The sequence below is a fragment of the Betta splendens genome, chromosome 22, assembly GCF_900634795.4.
Source record: "Betta splendens chromosome 22, fBetSpl5.4, whole genome shotgun sequence".
Classification (NCBI taxonomy): Eukaryota; Metazoa; Chordata; class Actinopteri; order Anabantiformes; family Osphronemidae; genus Betta; species Betta splendens.
Genome location: NC_040900.2, coordinates 10,356,033 through 10,375,190, shown reverse-complemented (window position 1 = coordinate 10,375,190; position 19,158 = coordinate 10,356,033). Strand labels below are relative to the sequence as shown.

At 43.0% G+C, this 19,158-nt stretch overlaps 1 protein-coding gene across 4 annotated transcripts in view; it reads left to right on the top strand.

Moving 5' to 3' along the window:
• Positions 1–1,327: 1,327 nt before the first annotated feature.
• LOC114848041 (AT-rich interactive domain-containing protein 1B-like) overlaps positions 1,328–19,158 on the top strand; it is a 160,137-nt gene continuing 142,306 nt past the window's right edge. Inside the window, exons 1-5 of one of the 4 annotated variants that reach the window (XM_041069177.2) lie at positions 1,328–1,385; positions 1,732–1,832; positions 3,925–3,986; positions 15,728–15,793; positions 15,901–16,122. The gene's annotated coding sequence lies outside the window, so the exon portion shown is untranslated. Of the gene's footprint in view, positions 1,395–1,731; positions 1,833–1,913; positions 1,984–3,924; positions 3,987–11,158; positions 11,180–15,727; positions 15,794–15,900; positions 16,123–19,158 lie in introns of those variants that run through there. The other 3 variants (XM_041069176.2, XM_041069178.2, XM_041069179.2) reach the window with 3 other exon arrangements.

Below are 19,158 nucleotides of genomic sequence, written 5' to 3'. Positions count from 1 at the left end.
TGTACTTCAACCCAAAGTTGAGCCCAACTCAACTTACAAGCAAGTTAGTTTACTGATTTTAAACGATATGTCACTATCAATAAACAACATGCTGCCTTGCAGATCAGAATAAAAAGCTGCAAATGCTGGTTTAATTAAAGCATAGATCCCAATAATTACAGCAATATGTAAAAAAAAATTAAACATCACTGCATCTGCTGTCTCAGCAAGTGGTTTAGGTACATCTGCAAAAAAATTTAACTGAGTGTGGAAAAATATAGTTTTCAGTGTTCAACTGCACATTTAAAGTACTGTAAGTGTATTAGTATTTAACCAGCGTTTATAGCATACAAATTGTAAAAAATATTTTGGCATTTAGCAAAAAAGGTCGGTAAACAGTTTACATATGTTTCCATATTTATCTCTATATGTGTTTAAACGATTTTTTCTGTACAAACAAAGTTCCACAGGGGACACTAACATTGTGTAAATTACAGTTGCCATGTTCAGACTGAGCATAAGTGCAGAGACTCACCCTAACTCCATACGTCTGATGAGCTACAGCTGTTTAGGGGGCATCGGCAGTTCTTCTAATGTTAGGTCAACTACAGTGGAAAGGATGCAAATGATGCTTGCATCAGGAATGCCAGTCCACCAGGAGGCTCCGGGAGAAGGAAGAGGCAGATTCCAACCGCAAAGCTTTAATAAATGCACATTTACTAACTTACATCACAAACCTCTCACTGTAGGCTCTGCTGTCCCTGCCTCTGTTTAAATTGCGGGGCTTTAAACGCGTCTATTCGCACATTCGACACTAGAGGGCAGTGTGAGTATGATGAAAAGAACAGAACAGAAGGGAAGGTTCCAACCCTTGTACTAAAGCGTCAGAAATGTACGCTCTACATTTTACACTGGACTGTATACGTAATAGGGGATGTATACACACGAGCAGTTGAATGACGTAATTTTACAGATTATAAAGGGCACAAGAAGGTGTGACCTCATACAACCGTGGAATTAGTCATCCTAAGCAAAACGTCTTCACCAGGGCATGTGGAACGACAAAAATGATACTCACTTGCTTCAGTTTTTATCTAGTCACATATTTATTGTTCATCCAAATTGTTTTGTTTAAAATACATATTTACATATTTAAATACGTACAATATGTGTCCTACTGGGGATATGTTTTCCCATCAAAAACAGAATAACAATGAATTATTTTCCTTTAGCTTGTCTTTAATGCAGGTCAATATGAATTAAATACATAAATAAAAAAACGTCAAGCTTTTTTACAACGCTCTACAAAGCGCGCTTTTCAAACTGCGCATGTGTAAAGCACGTCAGAAGCCCCTGTGAACGAGTTAGCTTTGTTAGCTAACTTGCTTAAACATACTCAGACAACAGTAGGTGCTGTAAGTTTAAGAACTGGATCATGTTAGTTTTTGGTTTTTAAGATGTGTCAGCTAGGAGTTGATATGGAGAAGTCAAATTGCTAAATTATAAATTTGTAACATTAGTTTCCTGAAGGTTGAGTTATGTGATTAGCTAGGTTTCCTAATTAACGTGATACTGCAGTTTAACCTTAGTTTAGAGTTAAAAAAGAAAGCAATATGATTTTTTAAACGTAGTATGGTAACATTTGAAACATGTTATTATTATTATTATTATTATTATTATTATTATTATTATTATTATTATTATTATACCAACATGTTCACCAAGTCTAATTTCGGAATATTGTGTACCTAGTCTCGTGCGCAGGCTGAAACTATGACGATCTCGCAGAGTGGTCAGCTCGTGCCCATTCGTTTACCGCCATGACCGCTGTTGACGCGCGGCCCCGTCTGGAGGTACTTTAAAGCAGCTAGCAAGCGCTGCAGTCATCGCTGGCTTCATTATGGAATACTAATTATGTTTGCATAATTGCTTTTAGTCATTTAAACGGAGAGCTTGTTAAATATTTCCCCCTGCTTTCACCTACAGCTAAATTTAGCTAACAAGGTCTGTGTGAATCCTAACTGCTTTGTAAGAGCGAGGCATTAGTGGCTCAGACTTCACAGCGCGGTGTCAGTTGATCTTATGTCTTGAAAGAATGAAGATAAAAATTGAAATGGCTTACAAACCGCTTATGTGATAAGCTAGCGGAATGTTTTTGTGCCTCGCTGGTGAATCGCTTTGAGCAGCCTCTTTTCACATAATGGCAAAGGGATGTAAGAAAAAAAATGTGACATTTTGTTTTAATTTCCAGTTGATTATCTGTGATTATGTGCTAAAACAGCGAACGTGCACTCCTTTGGAGAGACAGAGTGAAAATGTAAAACGCTGGAAATTAGAATCACCAGAGAAAAGTATGGCCTGGGGAGAAGCATCATGAAATGTGCTTTTTGCGTATCCACCCCGCACTCTCTCATTTCTTTTTTTCCCCCCCATTTGAATATACACAGAATTATTTACACCTTCAAGGCAACTTGACTGAACTGCACATCAGTCAATTAGTAAATCAGAAATTTTCTGTGATTCCAGTTTAGCGTGGAGTCCTTGGCTCCCTTTGGTCCTCCCCTTTTAGTCTCCCATCCTGACAGTGACAAATTACTCCTCTGCTTGGCGAGATTGAAAATTAAAAGCATTTAAAGTTGCTCATGCATTTATGCTAATGAGAAATTCAGATATGATTTGCATGCGGGGAAGAGAGAGGAGGAAAAAAAAAAAAAAAAGCCCGTCTGGGAACTCATCATCGCCCCGAACACCTCAAGCCCTGCATTTCTTCAGGCTTAGCTTTTTTTTTCTTTTATAGGAAAGCAAAAGAGAAAATGTAGTGTGTAAACACTTTCCAAATGTGACATTTAAGATGACTGCCTTTCATTATATACAAGGAAATTTCTTATTGCTTCTAAGAGGGTGTTTGTACAGTATTTATGGTGCAACCTACCATTGGCACCCCCCATAGCCATTCAGGAAAATTGGGTCATTGTGTCTGTCATTGTCACATCACACCACAGGAGGAAACACTGTGAACATAATGACATTGTGCAGTAACTGCTCACGCTATCGCCTGTCTATTGGACTATTGCATACAAGACACAGTTGCTAGTGTAACTGTAGCAAAGCAGCATTTGAATTATGAACATCATTCACTGGACTTTAGCTTCTAAAGTCTGATATTAAAATGTTTGTTCAGATGAGAACGGCTTTGTTTTTGTGATAAACATGTGCAGAACACTTCGGAGCCGGAGGATTAAAACTCGGTGCTGATTTGTTTTCCCAGTAAAGCTCCATCCCTGTCTTCCTCTCTCGAAAATATCAAAGCGCACGGCTTCTTTGAATTTGTTTGTTCCGCGGTGACTAAATGATTGTAACCTTGGAAACGAGATGCATTAATGAAGGTGGAAAATGAAATGGGACTTTAATTTGCTCCAGTGTTCGTAGCTGAGGTGAAATGGATTACCTTTGATTGAGGTGTGAGATGAAGAAGGAAAGCGCTGACATGACACCGGTGTTTGTAATCATGTCATTTCAAGGAGGATGCTGCAGCTCTTATGAATATGGGTACACAGCAATTAAAAGCGGTAGTGTTCATTAATAATTTTTATATTAATTTTTCAGTGGCCGCTGAAATGATTGCTACTGCGCACAGGCTTTCCAATTATGCTGCATAATTAGAAATGTCAATATTAAGAAATAATTAAACCCGGGAATACATTAAGGTTGTCAGAAATACTTAAAAAGTTAAGACCATCACTCAAATGATGTTTTCTCTAATATGTTTTGCAATTATTTGTAAATTAAAGATGAGACTTTGATCAATGTGTGTGGTGCGTGGCAAACTAAACTAGATAGTGAGTTAGTTACATGATTCTCTTTTTATTTCTCACCACTGTCACCAGCAGGACTCGTACAGTTATCCCTAACCTAACTCCTTGCACCCACTCCTGTCTCTTTTAGAGCGGTTCCTGGCCAGCACTCTGCCAGATGACAGCAGGATCCACAGGTCCGGTAATCCACAGGTAATCCTGTTCATGCAAAGCCATCTATAGTACTGTACCAGTGCTCTGAGCTGGTGTGGAAAATAGCATAAAAATACATACAGCAGACATTTCAGCACACCCAGGGGGCATGTGGTATTATTATGTACTGTATGTGAATACAATTTGCACATTGTGTTTATTGTGCAATGCGTGCATTACAAAATAGGAAATGTAAATGTTTGCAACTATCTTAAATTACAACCTAACAACCTTAAGAACGTACCTGCTGATGTGCTATAATAGGTGGTGAAGTAGTGAAGAATTTACTGTAGCATCCTTTCATCAACATTGGAAAAGTCTACTTGGAAATGCTGACATGAGACTGAAAGAATGGTTACAGTAAATCCAAGAAGGTAAAGATGATAATCTGACTGAACCCCAAAGTTTTATAGATATTTTAAATAAAACACTCTTGCAGTTGTAAAACATCTATGTGTGCACTGAATACTTGCTTCTGGTTATGTTCTGTCCTCTCTCTCTAGCACTAAAAGAACCTTGACTTACTTTTTTTTTGTCTTGAGAGACAAACCAGTTTTCAAGTGCCTTTGATGATATGAATACAGTTTCATTACAATACGGCTCTGACGGATCTCTTCATCACATTGATACCACTACTTTCACAGCAAACTAATAATCAAGTAGAGCCATCACCTGTTGACTGCAGCCTAAGCCAAATGAAAGGAGCACTTGAAAGCATTTGGAACTCAAAGCAGCAGCAGCCTCTAATGATGGGATCGGTGTTGGCACAGCACGTTGGCCACGTTTCCCTCAAGCCTTGTGTGACAGCTCTTTAATTGGACTGCTTCGATCCCTTGGTGCTTTAAAACGCTTCTCGTCGGTCTTGCTCGGCTGTTATGGCATAATTATTCTGCGATGTAACGTAATAAAATCAAGTGAGACAAAGTTGGTCTCAAGGAGTTTTGTACATGAGTTTATGACTAAAGGTGATTCTGTGTTCCCTCGGACCTTGACATTCCTTTCTGAGACTCCCCTAGTCAAGTGCTAACTGAGCACTCATGCATAGGAAAGGGTGAGCTGAGGCTTGTTGATCTTACAGTTAAGCTATTTCTTTGCCTCCATTAGAGGTTAATTACTGTACTAAAACCATTTCCAATTACTTTTGTGTGTTGATTGTAGTTGTAGCCGATAGTCAGAATGATTTAACTGTTGTTTTAACAGTATTCTATCTACTGTATATCACAAATGGAGCTGTATGAGAGGTTGTTTCCTTGACCTTTATACTGTTGACATTGCTTCATTGCTTTCCTTGTTCTCCCCCACTAAATGGAAAGAGTAAAAAGACCCTTGTGAACCAAAGCCTATGTCATTCAGATGAGAGAAGAGGGTGAGTGGGTGTGTGTGTGTCTCCTCTAGCCTGCGGCTGCAGATTAGCCGTGGGAGCCAGAGGATCGCCCCCGCTCTCTGACAAATGAGAAAAGCCACAGTGGCCCTGGCCAAAGTGACAGGCCAAATGGAAGCAATTCCTCCCGAGGCAGGAGAGAGCAGCTGTGACCGGGGCCCGCTACGCCACTATGAACGGAGCACTGTGCTCCAGCGTACTGTATGCATGTGAATGTGTTTGTCTGTGTACTGGCCCCGGAGACTTAACCCATAAGACGACTGGCATTTCTCTCCTGGCAGCTCTCATGAAGCGGCGCGCGTTGCTGACCTATGGGGAAACCCCATCAGTCACAGATGACCGTGCTCCTTCACCTGGGAGGTACTGTATTTTGCCATGTGTTTGTTTTACCCTGCTTCACTCTGGCCCTGCGCTCTGAGTCCTGTGCTCTTGTGAGTGCTAGTCATTGAGGTGGTTTTGAAATGTTAGACATATCAGTTCACGTCCTGGCCCATGGTTGTGGGAACAGTCCCTTTATACTGTAGTGCCAGTATCCATCGCCTAGCATCACATCAGTGCTTTGTGGGTGTGCAAGTACACAATGCTGGGCCCTGATGGATTAAATACCCCTGACTCTGTCTGGTGCTGCTGGTAACAGTCTGACCTACTAGCATCTCGAAACTTTAAGAGGCAACTCAAACAGTGACGTGAGACAAACTATCACACCCAAACCATCTAAATAATCAAAAACACTGAATGTAAAGTGTGAGGATTAGAAGGTGGATAGCCCAGGGATGAAGGCTATTCCCATTAGTGTTGTATTTTGCCTCCAGTTTAGTCAGGCTGTCTGTTGAGATCTATTTAGACCTGTATTTCCACTGGTTTTCCTCCTCGTCTCTAAATCTCTCTGTACCCCCCCCCCCTTTCTCTCGCTCTCTCTCTCACTCTGCAATCACCCAAAGCCAAGTGGATCAGGCTTCACTTCGACACAGCCATCATAATTACCCCATGCCGGAAGAATCAATTACAGCTAAGCACCATTGTTTCCAGAATGGAGCTAAACATTAAAGTTTAAAAAATTCAGAATTATTAAAAAGTCATGCTCTCAGGGACACATACAGAATATTTACTGTTAACAAATAACTTAATAACTTCACTCCAAATTATTAATTCATGGCTCACATTGGCTCGGCAAGACTTGTCTCATGGTTAATTCTCTTCCTTTATGCAGTGTTAAATATGCATTACGTCTTGACTACACTTGGCAAATCAGTCAGAGCGTTTGTGACTTTTTTACAAAGTCTGAGCTGCAGTTTTGTCTCTTTTCAACACAGATTTGCAGAATCTAGCAACGCGAACGGATGCTTTGTTTGTAGCTTTGGATCTTGATACTCTGCTTTATACCCCGATCTGCCTGCAACAGGTCAATTTTACTTTAAGGAAGCCAAACGTCCTCAAGTTAGCCTTGTTTGAGTCATGAGTGAGCTAATGAGGTGGCTCTGATTGGAGCACATAACAATCCAGCAATCATGAATCATGTTTGGATGTTTTTCCGTCTATCAGTGCACCGCTGGGTGCTAAATGGCTGAAGGTGAAATTATCAACTGACTAATCAGCCGTGCCCCTCAAGCGTGAATAGAAAATGATTGTCATAAGACAAAGATGGGAAACCTTGTACAAAAGTTCCTTTGGACAATACTCTCAAGGCAAGGTGCATGTAATGGAGAAGCTGGTTTTGATTGTTTGTACTTATCAATATGAGCACTTGAACCTGTTATGGGTTTAGAGGCAGATTTCAGATCAGTTACGACCTCTCCTAAATCTAATCGCAGCTGATTTCCTCATTGTGTTCATACAAAATTATAAAAATAGTATTTATTATCTTATCAGTGTCTTATAAATGATTCCATCTTCCATGAGATTACTGTTACTGCAAACTTATTCTAAAAGGTTACACACACACTGTACTGTCATGCAAATAGCACTGTGCTTGCCCTTTGCGGTTATAGGGACAAACAGTATTAAATGGACCAAAGGATGATTGAGAATAAAGAAAGTGAAGGTGGCTGTTCTCTTAGCTCCCTCCAGCTGAGTGAATCAAAAACAATGTGGCAGAACCTGAAATAGTTCACAGCTTTAGAAACAAGTCCCCCGGGGCTGTAAATTGGCTCTCAGAAGAGGGAAAAGAAACAATTGCCCTTTACCTCTGAGGTTGCATGTCATCTCTCTGAAACTCACTACTGGGCAGATTAAGGTCAAGTAGACCATCCCCTCTTCCCCCCCATTTTTCCTCTGAAGGGGAGCAGAGAGAGGGCGAATAAAATGATGACATGGAGGGATTGAGAGAGGGGAGAAACTGGGATTTTGAAGGTCTTTGAAAGAGGTTTTACACGCATCCCTGGTGGTTTGCCTCTCTCACTTCAAGAACTGTGTTGATAATGGCTGCTTGTCAAGGAGGATGAGCCCACCTGCTCTTTCTAGCTCCGTCCTGCTGGTTAAGCTCAGCATAAATATGGAAGGAACACAAATGGGGGCTAGGAGTGGTTCCGCATTGTGGCAGTCAGAGGCCTCTTAATGGAGCTGTAAAGGGTGCAATATTTAATGAAAAGGCACTTAATGCATTAAGGATCACTTTCACATCACATTCAGCTTGGTGTAATACAGAAAATCAGCCTCCTGAGTCATGCTTGCTCCACATCGGGGCGATAACACAGGCTACTACTATGCGAACACCATTTTATGTCATTAGGTTCTTGCTCGTCACAGACGTTTAATTCAGTGAAACTAAAGTGACAAGCCTGCCAATTGTAATTACAGAATCAATCGGCGCACAATTAAGTCTTTTGTTTCACCGGATTGTCCTGTCAATCAGGAATGAGCAAATTCAGTAGCGTTCGAGTCGGTGGCATAACATTTTGCCTTTTCCGTGTCAAGGGCACGGTTACAAAGTCTGCCGGCAATTAAGGGCTATAATGTGCTGAGTCGAGCACGGCAACAAAATAGGCGGCAATTTCTTCTGCTCCCGTTGAAATTATGCTTATCAGGTACCTCGCCTCAGCAAAGGTGAAGGGTCGGCCTGAGCAGGCAGGCCGCATTTCTTCACATAATTGAGAGAAGTTTGGATTTAATTGTATAATTAATCTTGTTGAATTAAGTTACACAGAAGTCCGACCCCTAAATTAGGCAGTCTGGAATATTTTAAATTGCCTTAATGTGAAATCTGGCTCCAGAATGCACTTTGTTCTCTCCTTATGGTATGAGCTAAATTTTTAGTCAGAAGGAACATGGTGCGTTGTAATAACCTGTTAACAGTTCTTATCACGTTGTTCCTTTTTGTGATTAATTTCCTCAGAAGGTAATTGCAATTTAAAAAAGAAGTTCGTTTTATTGAACAACATATTGTGGGTTAAAACATAGCATAAGGAAGGAATTCAAGACATTTTGGCCATAACAAAGTCTACAGTTGTGACGATTGATGAGAGTTTACAGTAATTACTTTTTTTGTTTGTTTAGTTAATGTTTCTCCTTCAGTGTATTGTAAAGGCATTCAAAATTGATCACTGCTGTATCATCACACAAACAGCATCAATTAGCGCAGACACAACTCTTGCCTCTAACAGTATACATGGCAGCGCTGGGATTTTTCTTTCTGTGAAGGCTCACCATCGCTTTCCTTGGTCTTTTGTGTTCTCTGTGTGACTTGCGCTCAAATGGGTTGTTTAATCAATCAGCATCACTAAATCAAGGTGATCTGTTTTTCTCATCTTAGTACAGAGCAAATTGTTCATGGAAGAAAATAGTCAGTGAGAAATGGTGGTGCTCACCACTGGTCCTTCATAATACCCCCTCAGCTCTGAGTTTCACAATATGATATAATACTTGTCTAAAGCTAATGACCTAGTACCTGACAGTATCTCATCCAGTTAATCTTGTTACAAGTCACAGTTAAGGGGGCCTTCACTGTAAAACACAACTGTCTCCTACAGCAGACTTTGCAGAGATTAGAAACAATTGAGTGGTGATGGATTTAGAAGAGAAAATCCAGTTCAGGCTGTTGCCTCGTGATTTGATAAAAGTTTTATCAATGAAGTGTCAATAATCTGAGGTGTTTACATAAACATCTCAACCACTTGTCTTTGTGCTTATTGGCTTGGTGTTATATAAATTGTGTACCGTGTTTGGTTTGCTGCAATTATGTTACATCCTGTTTGTAGTTTCTTGTTTAAGTGAAAGAAGAGCATAATTCATTTCATATAGTATACTTCCTAGAAAGAGGCAGGCCCTGAGGGTTTTGCCTGGATAATTTTGTTCTTAACACAGCGACCTTACAGTAGCTGTTGTTGTCAGATTTCATAATAAACAGATGCTTGAGAGGAGCTGGTACAAGGAAGTGTCATTGAAGGCCAGCTGTGTGTATGTGAATGGGCTTTCGCAGGGTCATCTTTGATGTTTGTGACGTATGCAGACAGCATTTCAGGAAAGGAAACGTTACCCCAGCACATTGCTGCCTGCTGTCATCTAGAATACAGATGGAGGCTCTGCCCTTGTGCACTTTCCCTGAAGTGCGTACTTACACAGATAGCTCTATTCTGCCCTGATTTGTGTGCGTTTCTGTGTAGTGCTTTGTCTCAAAGAGGGTATATTGTACGTACAGTTGCTGCAGTGAAGTGGTTATTTTTACTGTATGGCTTTCTATCTGTCCCCGGGTCTCTTTGCTACCAAACTGAGGCAGGCACGCCTGGGTTCTGGCAAAATGTAAGACTCTCAAGTATTAGGGGGGCAGGAATGTGAATTTTGCTTTTAGGAATAATCGTACTGCTTGTTTAGTCTTGTTTTGTTTTTAACACAAGGGCGTAGCTTCCTGTCCCTGCAGAGAACATCAGGAGAGCATTAAGTCTGGATGGAAAAGTGGTCTCAGACTACAGTCCTGGCTACTGAGACTCAACATGTTTAACCTTTAACCTTGATGGTTCCATGGTATTTTGCAGAAGGGCATTCTTCCTCTGCAACAATACTTTGCAGCGTTTTGTTGTAAAATTGAATCTTGCTGCTTTTTTTACAACCTGCTTTATTTGGCTTCTTCCTTTCTTTCCCAATTCGTCTTTGATTGTTCAGGGAAATCTTGTGAAATGCAAATGGGGCCAAACAGAATGTAATTGCTGCTGTGTGATGATTACGAGGGAGAACTAATGATGTCCCAACACTGGGGTCAGGTAGGGTTTAATTAGAAGAGGCACAATCAGTGTCACTCCACTCCTGTGTGCTTCTGTTCCCGGTGCCTGCCTGGTCCCGTGCCAGTTCGCCTCCAAACGAGTTAAAAAGAAAATGTGCTGCCGGTGGAAAAAGAGAGGCGACGGAAATGAATGGAGCTAAGTTCTTTTGTTCACAATCTGGATGTTTTTGAAACGGAGCCCTATAAGAAGCATTGGCCTGACTGCAGATAAAGGTGGAGGTTAATGAACGGAGCATAATAGAAAAGGTTGCCGTTTGGGCTCCTGAAATCCGCGGTCCGTTGTGAGGAAAACCCTGTGATGCATTTGGCTAAACCCGTATGCAGAGCAGGCCTTAAGCAAAGCTCAGTAGCAAAATGAAAAACCCTGTTTTATTTTCACTGTGATCAGAAATTATGTTCAACAGGAATGTGTTCTGCAACTGAGCAGATTACTGAAACAAGGAGCCCAGATTGGACAGATGAGTGAGACCAGCCAAGGAGAAGGACGGTGGCCAACATTCCTGATTATCCAATCAGCGCTCCAAAAACATCAATTCCATCTCATCAGATAATTAAGAGGGATAATTGGCTGACTGGGCTCTGGGCAGACAAGCGGTTCTGGTAAAGTTCCACCCCTTACCTCAGCATGACATACAGCACAAGTACAGCAAAGACATCTGTTCACTGAAAGTCACCATCATCATTCGTGATGGTTGATAACTGGTAGCACTAAAGTCTTTATGTGATCAAAGTGAAGTCTGAAATCATGTTTTGGCGAGTTATCATATGCCAAACCTTTCAGTATCCTGAACTGCTTCCAAAGGCATGAGGAAATTCTGCAAAATACTTTTGGCTGGTCAGCCGTTGCACATTAGGCTCTCGGCTGTTTCTGGCCACTTCTAAAAGATGATTGTGCAAGTCCCACTTTGCAAGGGCACCACCTCAGCCTCTTCCAACAGCAGAATGATTATTTTTTTTATGCTTGACCATTTTGCTCAAAGCCATTCATGTCTTCAAGGTCTGCGAGGGCGCAAGCCAGTAGATTCAACTGGACAGGGCCAGAAATTTAAAACATTGACCTGCCCGGTCTCAACAGCTGTGTGCTAATCCATTCCATTGCTCAGACTGTCCCCCGTTTCTCCCCGCTCTGGTGAATAGCAAGGTCCTTAATGTGTGAGATCAAGAGGAAAATAAGGCTCTCCAAATGGAATCAAATCACACAGAGGGGCTGCACGACTCGCAGCAAAAGGCCTCAGCAGCATTAGGAACCAGAATAAGACAGAGCAATTGGACTGTAATTCCTTTTCCAGCTATTAGCCCGTCACAGCTTGCTGTTCTCTTGTTTGCTCGGTTCGCTTCGCGATCCCCTCCCCGGCCAATCAGTCTCTGATTAATTCATTAATTCACAAACAGAAGCTGAATCACATCTCGGCGCTCGGTCGACTCAAATTGGATCCAGGGTAACAATCATTCCCTCCCATCCCAGACTGATCTGACAAATAAAAAATACAGCATTAGGGTAAATAGATCTCCGTCCGTTCGACCCGATAATTTGTTGCATTTTCATGTTTTATTTATGCTCGGAGAAGCCGCCTGCTCTCGTATATCACAAACCCAACGAGGCAAGGCGGGAAGGGGTGTATTGATTTGGGTTGACTGCGCACCCCTCCGTGCAGTCCTGCCCCCTGCAGCCCCTTCTACGCCCCCTTGCAGTTTGTATTCGTCTCAAGCTTTTAGCCGTCTAGCCCTTTTGCGTTGGCTCTCATTCAATGGTCCCTCATTCTTGGCTCACACAAGGCCCAATCCCATTCCCATGCATTCAATATTCCCATTATAAGCTCATTAGTCTAGTCATTGTTTTGGGCTCATTAATAGGATATCCATCGCCTTAGACACCTCTGAATTACCATGTCACAGTGTGGCCCCTTTCACAGCGTCAACAGTAGGGGGATTTACTGGCTTGCGTGAGCGTGTGTGCTTGTGTGAGCGTTGCACTCGTGTTTGTGCCACGTTGACCTTGAGTTTGCTGACATGCCGGCCCCCTCTAGAAACCTGCTGACACACTTCATGTACACGTACCCACACATACGCACAATGAACTCCTCCCTCGTCGGCGTCAGTTCCCCACTCACTCGCTCCCAAAGGCCTGTCTGTCAGTGATGCAGGAGACAGCAGAGGCAGTGCGTTGCGTGTGCGTGTGTTGGAGGGGGGGGGTTCTGGGTTTTTAACATGCGAAGCAGGTCCTCCCTTACGTACGTATTGATCCTCGAAGGGCTTCCAGGCTCCCTTTTCCTTTCTTTTCCTGGCAGTGGAGGCTATTCATCACCGTGGCCATGACTAGAGAGCTCAAACAGCCGTTGCCGTCAGAAAATGGGCTGCGCTTGGCTGTGCCGCTTCCCACTGAGCCGGCCTCTCTCATCAGGAGAGATGGAGCCTTGACACAGTGGTTCGTGCAGTGATCTGTCCCCCTTAGTCACAGGAGTTATCCATAGCGTGCTGGTCAACGTACAGGCATGCCTCTGCCTCTGCCTCTGTCGGAGCGGCTCCACTAGTTTGGATAGTTCCATTCTGACCTAAAATGTTTTTATTGATTTTGTAGAAGAAAACATATTTAAGAAGGAGGAGCTGTTTGCTCATTGATAAAAGTAACTTGTCTCACTGACAAGAAAACGTTCACGTTTTAAATAGCTCCTTCTCCGCGGGGCCATTTTGTACATTTTCAAAAAGGAAATATGACTGTGAATATCCAGGTCATGTTTCTCTCTGACATCTTTTCCCTGGCTTGTGATTTATGTGAGTCTCCTGCAGTCTCCCTTCCTTCCTTCCCTCTGTCTGCACCTTGGTCTACCCCCGCACCCCTAACGTTTGATTGATAGTGACTTTCAACGCCATGGGGACATGTGCATCCCAGCTGAGCTGCCAGGGCTGGAGCTCCAGCCCCAGCCCCAGCCTAAGTTTGGGACCGACAAGGACGAGCAGGGACAATGAAAGATCGTGGGGAGGGAGCAGAATGGAGAGTGGCCTCAGTGTCAGATGCGTTTTAAATAACTTTGACAGAGGAGTTTGAACCGTCTCTGGGCTGGCGCTAATCTGATGTGAGAGGATGCCACGCTGAGGCTGATAGGACGGAGAGATAGAAGAGGTGAGGGGAAAAGCAGAGGGAAGCATGGAGGGAGAGGGGAAGGGTAATAGAGGTGCTCGCTCAGCTGGTGGGAAATCTGCCCTCCTCATCTTTTCATCTCTCAAGCCTCGTTCTCCCTTTGACCCTGCCTCCCTCACTCCCAGTTATTTCCATTTACCACCAAGCACAGGTTCTACCCTCCTCTTTCTCTTTCACACTTTGCGTCACGCTCCCTCTTATACCTCCCGTCATCTTTCTCCCCGTTGTCCCTTTCATTCGCCGTCTCCCCTGCTTCACCGCTCCCTCTCTGTCTTTCACAGATGATTTAGGAAGTCACAGCCTCTCCCTTCCATTTATGAAATTGCTCATGTTATTTCCTGCCCACTCCCCCCCCCCCCACACTCCTCAATGCCCCATACCCAGCCTTGCTCATAAGTCTTAGTGTTAGCCTTCTCCCTCTGCAGACAGTCTGTGCATGGCCCAATCCTCTGTCTAGAAAGCGTACAGTTCAGTGGCCAAGTGCTCCAAAGCAAACGAAATTCATCCGGAGGGTAATGTTCTCAGACAGCACGACTTGCCCCAACACCGTGACCCCACCAGAGTGTCCATCATTAATCCCCACCCTTGGTTCCCTCATGCTGCCCCATTTTTCCTGTGGCAGTGTCTTTTTTATGGCAGTGTTGACCAAGCGCCGGTGCATTCAGGGAGCTTTACAGGGCTTCAAAACACTTTTTTTCACATTAGAGTGAAGTGCTTCACCAGTTTCAAGGAGTTGGAGGAGGAAGGTAAAAGCAGCATTGAATTATATGTTTTTGAATAACCACATAGGCATACGTTGTTGAAAGAAGCAGTAAGTGAATTCCAAACAGCTATAATTTGAAAAGTCCAGATTCCAAGCAAAATGGATTAAACGTAGCTCAAGGATAAAGCAGCGTGCATTCATTTTGACCACCTGGGGGCAGCAGAATAAGTTGTAAAAAATCCCCTTATATATGATCATTATATACGATTTATTCTGTGGCTACATATTAGGCATTATTTGGCATTACGTGGTTTTAACTCAGCATTGATCTCAACCTACCTCCACTAAACTAACTGGCTGTCTGCTGCGTATACAGGAGATACGTCTACTGATGTAAGCAGTAGACATGTGCTCCGGAAAGCTAATATCTAATTGAATCCCTCTCTAATGTCTAATTTCTAATCCAGGCTAAACATCCAAGCCTTTTCTTTGTTTAATGGCTTCTATGTGCCCAACCTGTGACTTGGCTTTCCTATAGAGTGGGTTATATAAAGCTCGAATGTGGAGTTGCCAGGCAGAAGGAAGCCACTGTCAAATGCAACACAAATGTCCAAGGGAACCTTGATGGTGCTTGGCTTATTGTTGGTGAGTGACTGATGGCTGCATAAGAGGAGTGAGATTGAGTGAAGGGATGTGTGCGAGGTGGTGGTGGTGGAGGGGGGTGCGGTGGCCTGTCCTTGTGCCTTCTTCACTCCTCTCCCTCTCAGCCTTCTCGCCTCTCCTCGACGCCCGTTTCTGGCTCATTACCTCCTCTGCCAGCAGACTTCTCCCTTGGCGGCAGTGAAAAGAACTGTCCTCTCTCTCGCTCTCACCCCTCGCCAAGCGGCGCAGCCCGAGCAGCGGCCCTGCCCTCCTGATATTAATCAACGCGCACATGCACACACGCGCGGGCTCCTTCAGGCTTGCATACTCACCCCACCCCCAGTGAGCTGCTCCTGACAGACAGACAGCCTGGTGGGCAGCCGTCTCTTCTCTGAACACTCACTTGCAAATGAGGCATCCAATATGCCCAATATAATATATGTAATGGTAGACGGACAGGATATTAGGAAAGTGTTATTGTTTGCATTTTATGGTCTTGTGTGGGTAATTGCGATGGGATATACTAAATGTTCTGATGAAATAGTCCATAAAATATTACAATAAAAATAATTTTAATGTTTCAGGAGAAATGTAGCAAATTAACACACATTCTTTGATATTGTCAATAATAATAATAGTAACAAGGTGTTTTTCTATTTACCAGGCAGCCTGTCCTATAACGCTCATACAGTAAACTGCGTCCTTATGGGCTCTTGACTTGCTCTGTAAGGTGAGTTTTTATTCCACACCTTCTCCTGCCTTAAGATATTTCAGAGCGCCACCAGCTTCCCTGTCTTACCCTCTTTGCCCTTTCCTAAAACCTGTGCCCGCTGACAGTCTGCCAGGTGTGCCCATACCCTGGAGACAAGCCTGGTGTCACCAAGCAAAGTGGGCTCACGTCGGGTGTGAAGAGGGGCAGGATGCCAGCTCGGCCACAGAGCAACTTTAGCAAGGGCCAAGGAGGATTTACCATTCTGATGTGCATGACATTATCTGGCTGTCGTCCCGCACCTTTCAGCAAAGCCCGTGGCCTCGACTCTTCCTCTGCACCATGACGGGGTATGTGACCTGGTGTCCAAGTGACACATTCCCTGGCAGGGAGTCAGAATGTGAATTGATCATATTATTCACGTCCTACCTCTGACATTGTCTGTTAGCTGCGCAGCAGGCTGCACAGATAGATCTTTTATGTGGTAGCGCTGTCCGCCTGAGGCGAGCCCGCAGGTTTACGTTGGACTCTGAAGCTATTTTGGTTTGGTGGCCAAAACCTGGTAGTGCAACTTCTGTCTTGATTATGTGATATCGAATTAGCCTAAAAGACTTTTATAATAATCAATATATGTGATCTAATTCATCCAGCTTCCAATAAGTTAAATAGAATGCCTCACACAAACATTATGACAAATCGAGCAACTTAATAGAATTATTAATATTCTAGAATAGGACAAATACCTCAAAAACAATCACAAATACTTATCTTTTTATATTTCAGAAAGTACATTTATTTTACACCCACACATGAACGTAAGAAAGGCAAAGAATGATTTAGTGATCATCCCTAAGCTACAATATGTGTCAGGATCATATGGGTAAATTTTATGGCTGGAATCCAGAGAAATTTCTTTTCCACTTTTTCCACTGAACAACATGGGCTTTATGTTTTAATCTGGTGTGCGGTTCTCATACATTTAATGGCCTGAGGTCGTATATGTAAACATCTGGTGTTGTTACACTGCTTCGTTCTTGTGTCTCCTGGTTTGATGCTGTGCTAATAGCTTAGCTTCTACTCTTGTGGTGCTGCCTCGTGGGTATTCCTCAACTTTTCCGGTTCTGATGAGAGCTGCCGGACACCGGGGAATCCTCCTTCCCTTTTCTCAGGCAGACTATGCAATTTAAACCCGCCTCGGGCATGTACACATACTCCCTTGCGGGATGGCTGAAAATTAATGGAAATTGTTTTAGAAGAATCATTATTAACATTCTCCTTTGAATGCCCTTTTGTCGTCTCGGTCCTGCCGCATCTTCTGCTTTATTCTCACATTAATTTATGCAGCCATTGACATTCACGTTGGTGTGTGAATGTGCTGGGAAATGTGAATAATCAGACTAATTATTAGCAATTGCTCTGTCACTTCGCTGGGCATATATTTTAGCATTATAAGAGCATTACTCGTGCATTTATCATCATATTGAGCTCTTGTGTCCATTGTCATCTCTGTCTTTTAGCATCCAAGGTGTGATACTGAAGATTGTCTAGTTAAGCACTGTGGGCACAGAGATATTTTCCCTTTCATGTTTTTCCCCTGGTGAAAAAGACTTGGTTGTACTGTAGTATAACACTGCTAGCTCACTCATCTCTGGAGCTGAGAAATCACATTCCCTCACACATACTATATGACTCAATTTCACACCCCAAGCTGGATTAAGAGGACTCTTCACTCCAGGCCTGCACACGAAAAAGGGTAAATATCACCCTTGTTCCTGGTGCCGGAAAATCTGCTATTTAAATTGGAAGTAATATAACTGACATTTTCCAGTTCATTATGCAGCCCCTGACCTTCACGATGTATGACTTGGATACTTCTCTGGCAAAAGGCGAGGCCTGGTTTCCCCTAATGGGAACTGTTTGACCTTGTCAGGAACTAAGGAGAGGTCAGGGATGAAGGAGGCTGTAATCGGCCCAGGAGAGATGGGATGCGGCTGAGGATCACCTGCCTTGTATGGCCACTGTATCATGCTAAACAGCAGTTAGGGAGAAACCGATTCCAACATAGAATTCTCACTTGAGTAATCTAATAATCTATTGTTTGTTTTGGAAAGTGATAAGGCCTTTGATACAGTATGCAAATTGCTGATCTGCAGGGATAATCTATAGCTGTTGAATGTGTATTGTATCATCTGGTCTTCAAATCGGTTTGTGGCCAAATTGCTGAAGCTTATCACAAAGGGATTCAACTAATCTTCCACTGGCTTTTTGCTGTTAATGTCCAACTGTACTTTAAAGACTCCTCAGGATTCCAGATAAATCCATCACATCATACCAAACGTAATAGGAAGTAATCATATCGGGAGTCTTTCACGGATTAGGCTGTTTTGAATGTGATTTATAATCTCTTCCATTTGTGTGAACTACAATGACGTGCACTGGGCGCCTGGCAGAGATAATCTTATTACCCAGCTGGCTTTTGTTTTCTGCTGTCTTGCTTTTATTCTTTATTAAAACATTTTGCTGCATTAAACATGCTAATTGTGGCAGGGCATAATTGGGGTCCTGCTTTAAAAACCTCTCCCCTGTTTGGTAGAAGATTATGAATTTCATCTTCAGGATTATGTATAGAGTACAGTGAAAGCCCTTGAAATGGTTTTGCTTCTCATTATGTTTAAAGCCACTCAGGCTTATTAATGTGAATAGAAAATGTATTATTCGCCACATAATGCCATTGTGGTATGACAGAAAAGATGTCAGGTGGCAGCACGTTTGATTGATGGGATTGGTCAGCTGATTCGTTTTTGTCCAATCCAAAGTGTGCGAGGATCAACCATATCAAGCCATTCAAAAAAATTGTAATACTTCTGGTTGAGCGAGTTTTTATGATTGTTTGAAATTTCACAGCATTTGCTGTCAGAGCTGTGAAACGTTCTGTACTACTAATCACTAATAGAACAGCAGCACATCTACAGTACTGTAGCTTTGGACACCAGAAGGTAGAATGTAATTCAGACGAAACCCAGCAACACACGCAGGAATCCTCATTGATCATAGGTGGCTTTTCATGAGCCTCAGATGTAGAGAGATCAGAGCTTCAATCTTACTATGAAATGATATCTCACAATGCGAAGTGATTCCCAAATCTCCCCCCCCCCCCCCCCCCCCCCCCTCCAAAAAAGCCAAAAAGAAATAGCAAAGAGAATATTCAGGTGTCAGTATTTCTGCCTCGTTCACCTAGGGGTCTAATAAGTGATCACACAGAAAATGGGGGATCTCTCCCCCAGAATGGTGAGCAGCTTTTGATTTTGTGTCAAAACATATTTAAAATTTGAACAGTGCCTGTCGCTCCTGTGGCGCGCTGTTCTCTCCGCGGCGCTTGTCACGGG